The 4,890-nt window shown below is 40.8% G+C and overlaps 1 pseudogene; it reads right to left on the bottom strand.

The window, feature by feature from the left end:
- Positions 1-1,288: 1,288 nt before the first annotated feature.
- LOC150047118 (general transcription factor IIH subunit 5 pseudogene) lies at positions 1,289-2,425 on the bottom strand (annotated as a pseudogene).
- Between the last annotated feature and the right edge of the window lie 2,465 nt (positions 2,426-4,890).

Below are 4,890 nucleotides of genomic sequence, written 5' to 3'. Positions count from 1 at the left end.
AAAGCAAAGTGAGTGTGAGACATGACGCTGAGTTCAAACTCCAGTACTAGAAAAGAAAAATACTGATTTCTGAGCCAAACCTCTAGCCATGATGACTTGATTAGGATGGGCCTAAGGGGTGAGCTATTTGAATGTAATATGAAGCTACTCTAGGAACTACATACAGATCCAGTGGGTCACTCCAAGAGGGATCTTGAAGGAATAGGCAGAGCTGTTGACTACTGCTTATCAGGGCTTGGGGGCAGTGATGTTCAGATTCTTGGCACCCATTTGGCTTTGTCTTGAGCAGTTCTGTAGGTCCTTACTTTTGTCTCTTTCCATGATACAGCCTTGTTCTTGTTCCTGTAGTTTCTGACAAGGCTTCTGCTCTCCAGCCCCAAAATTCTGATGTCAACTTCAAAAGTATGTATTATCATGCTCATTTTCAGAAGAGGGAACATGAAGTCCCTTGTTAGACAGGAAATGGAGGAGCCAAATCCAACTAGAGGTTTGTCTTTCTTTGAAGCCTATGTTCTGCCTCTCCCACTCCTGTCCCCAGACTCTCCCAGATGGCCACCTTTTCTCAATCATAATGGTAACTATGGCTCTGAATTTGTAAGCTGAGTGTATCCTGATTTACAAAAGCCCCTCGCCCTTGTTCTTGCCTTTGGGTTTGTAACTCAAACCCCTATGTGCCTCTTTTCCTCCTGGCACCACAAAAGCCAGTATCATAACCACACAGTGGCACAAGGAGAGTGCCAAGTGCCCAGACCTTAATACCTTTGCAGTAGGTACAGGCTAGTCTATGTCTAATGCTACCAATAGCACCAAACTCTTTTTTGGCTCTCCCCACCTCCAAAGTCAAAGTCAAGTTGAAGTACTGGTTCCTTAATTACTGCTTGCACAAACTTGAGCTAGTTACCTCTTGAAACCTACACATTTTTTTTCTGCCCTGGCATTTTTATTTAAACAGTGAATCTATGAAATTTATAACTGAAAACAAAATCAACCGCATTTATAGTACAAAATTCACAATTATGAACAGGAACAATGAACATAATTATCCAAGTTACAGGAAAAATCTAATGGTATGTTCCATTGTATTATTAATGCATTAAATTTACTATTAAAAAAGTAAGAAAAACATTTTTATTGTACTAAAAGAACAGGCTACAATTAGAGAAGTTCTCTGTTGTTATTATTTTTAAATTCTAAAGTACAACACAATCAGTTCAGGGGCTTTTTTGAACAAATGATCCCACAGTCTTTCCCACAACATGCTTCTAAACAATCTGCTAGGTTTAACTGATCACATGGCTGGAAATGGGGATGATCTTTCACATGCGCTGCTTGTAATTCCTAGGTGGTCAACGTTTAGAATGTTTACTTCTGGGTAAGAGGAAAAGGCATTTTGGTCCATTAATTCACCTACTTGCTCCTGGAGCACAGTAACCAACTCTGCTGTCATGAAGACTTGAGTGTTATGGATGTCTTGAATGGTGAACTTCTTTCCCAGGGCATTAGACTCATCCAAGTACAGGAGGCACTGCTTCATGGCAGGATCACATTCTTTTTTAAAAAATAATTTTTATTGTGATTAATAGAAGGGTTACATTATATTCACCAAACAGAAGGTGCATAACTTCACAAACATTGATATTCTTTCTCATGACATGGTCCCCATTTCTCTCCCACCCTCCCCTCACTTATCTTGATTTTCCCCCCTTCCCTATCCAATTTCAAATAACCAATTAAGCACATATAAAATATATCAGATAACAAGGTGAAAAATTGTAACAAAACAAAATAATCAAGGGATGGCAAAAGAGATGAGAGATAACATAGTACATTAAGGGCAACAATCACTCATTATATGGCTTTTGTTTCCTTATCCTGGAGGTCCTTCCATTTAGTGTCATACTAGATGGCCTAATGTCTCTAGATTTTGTTCTATTGTAAATCTCTGCTAGGTTTCTACTGATTATGTCAAATGAGGGGAAACCATTGAGCCTAAGTTCCTTTGAGTCTGGCTTACTTCACTTAGTATGATTTTTTCTAAGTCTTTCCATTTCCTTACAAATGGGGCGATGTCGTTCTTTCTGACAGCAGCATAAAATTCCATTGTGTACAAATACCACATCTTGTTGATCCACTCATCAACTGAGGGACATCTGGGTTGGTTCCATATCTTTGCTATGGTGAATAGTGCTGCAATGAACATTGTTGTGCTAGTGGGTTTAGTATGTCCTTGTTTCTGGATGGTTGGGTAAATGCCCAGTAGTGGAATTGCTGGGTCATAGGGGAGCTCTATGCTTAGTCTTTTGAGGAACTGCCACACTGCTTTCCATAGCAGGATCACATTCTAGAAGCACTCCTTTCAAGACGTTGACCATCTTTTCCCAGTCAGAAGGTACAGATGGCTTCAAGAATGCTCACTCTTCCCAGCCACTCAAGAGGACCAACACACTCACCTTCCGTGACACCGACAGAGTGTTCCTTCACTTTTAACAAGCTGAGTGTGATGATGCATGCCTGTCATCCTAACTACAAGGAAGACGAGGTAAAAGAATTCCAGCCTGGAAAACTTGGTGAGATCCTATGTCAAAATATGGCTAGGGATGTAGTTCAGTAGTAGAATTCTTGCCTATGATACACAAGGTCCTGGCTTCATTTCCCAGATTGGGGTGGAGGAGGAGGAGAAGGAGGAGGAGGAAGAGGAGGAGGAGGAGGAAATATGCTATGGGGAGGAGCAATAGGTCAGATCTAATCAGTTGGTAATGACTTCCTGGAGTGTTAAGTTGAAAAGGATGAAGTAGCTGTGTCAAGCTCCATTAGTAAGGTCTTGCGTGGACACAGAAAGAGAAAGAGCCACCTCAGAGCAGGCTTTCCAACACTGACTCTGTGCAGCCTTAGAATGCCGCGTTTGAAACAATATAAAAAGAAAGTGGGTCCAATTTCTATGCCATCCAAGCTTCAGGATAACTTTGTTTATTATTTCCCACCTCATGAAAGAGGCTTGACTGAAATCACTCAGCTAGCAAGAGGCAGAGCCAAACTTGCGTAAGATTGTCTGCCTCTAAACTTAAAGCTGTTTTCTTTATGAATTGTTCTAATTGATATCACAGCCTGTGAGTTTATGTGTTCATGCACCATGGAGGCTCACTTCAATTATGTAAATTGGACTGTTCATTTAAAATGCAGCCGAGTGCAATGTGACCGGAAGCATCCGTGTGCATGGGCACAGAACAGAAAACAATCAAATCAAAGAACTTGCTGTTAATTCTTCCCACTGTAATTCTCAATGTGGGTAAGTAGGCATGTGCTCTTTTTATTGCTATAATGGCATCATAAGGTCATAATTTAATGACTGTTGTACCCAGCACAAAACGAAGACAGCATTTCTAGTATAGTAGGCTTGGCTTGGAATAAAGGTGCTCTGCTAAATCCAATTTTCTGGTTAATAAAAATCGACTGCCTGGAATAGTATGCTGTCGGGAGAAACAATAAACTAGGTGTATGTAAATAAGTAGGGACAGAGTAAAAAAAAATAGAGGGCTTTGTGAGAAAAGATCTCAAAACTTTCAGTATAATTCCATTTTTGTAAATTAAATATATACAAATAAGATTCTCTGTTTCCTATACTACCTGTATTCTAGTCATGGAAAAAGGAGAAGGGACATAATTTGTTTTAAAATGTTGGAGGCTGGGCACTGGTGGATCATGCTTGTAATACTAGGGCATGGTAGATAGATGGATGGATAGATAGATAGATAGATCTCACATGTGTTAGGAAAAGTTCTCACCAACTATCCAAAGCTATAGACAGTCTGGATTTTTCTACCTAAACCTACCTGCTTATAATAGAAAAGTACAAACAAGAGCAAATTTTCGAATATAATTCAATTCACAGGAATGAAAACCATGTCAAGTGCTAGTGGCTCACTCCTGTAATCCTCGCTACTCAGGAAGCTGAGCTCTGATCAGGATTTGAAGCCAATTCAGGCAGGAAAGTTTATGAGACGCTTATCTCCACATCACCACCAGAAATCCAGAAGTGGAGCTGTGGCTCCCAGTGGTAGAATGCTGATTTTGTGTAAAATAAGAGCTCAGGGACAGCACCCAGGCCCTAAGTTAAAGTCCCATAACTACCACCACCACCAACAACAACAACAACAAAAGAATTCAAAACGCATACACAAACCATAGTGCCTATGATTTTGTATCCCATAACCACATCGAGTTTCCTAATGATTAACATCACAGTCATCATCATCATCACCTTCACCATTACTATCAGTGCTGCACCATCCAGCCAGCATATTCTATGCACCAAGCCCTAGGCTAAACATCTTACATGCACTGTATTACTCAACAGCCAACTTGATGAGTCCATGCTATTAAGACAAATTAGATGGCTTGCCTGAGATCACAGAGGTGAGTACACAATACAACTGTGTATTAGTCAGAATAGGCTTCAATGATCCACATTAACAAGTATCTCCCAGATCTCAATGACTTAACATGCTCCAAAATGTGCTGCACGTTTGAGAATCTCAAAGCCAAGTGCCTTCTATGCAGTTACTCGAACATGCAGAGGTCCTACCAGATTCAGAATAGTTCCATGACTCTTCACTAGCAAGAAAAATTGATCACAGTTGAGTCACACAAAGACTTCTCTAGGTGAGCCTGGGAATATTTCACACTGCTCATACTTCTCTGTTCTGAGCTACTAACATGGCCCTGTCCAGTCATCAGCGGGGTGGGTAGGAGTGCTGTCTCCAGTATCCCAGGAGGAGATGAGAGGATACAGAGGAACTTTAGGATTACATGGCACTCACAAGGGCTCTGTAGCCAGGAGTCCCTGGAGATGCCTGTAGCCACCACTAACAGGTGTCTTAGCTTCATAAACAC

This window comes from Megascapheus bottae, chromosome 24, assembly GCF_031878675.1.
Source record: "Megascapheus bottae isolate mThoBot1 chromosome 24, mThoBot2.hap1, whole genome shotgun sequence".
In the NCBI taxonomy this organism is placed as follows: domain Eukaryota; kingdom Metazoa; phylum Chordata; class Mammalia; order Rodentia; family Geomyidae; genus Megascapheus; species Megascapheus bottae.
This window is presented reverse-complemented; position numbering and strand designations above follow the sequence as displayed.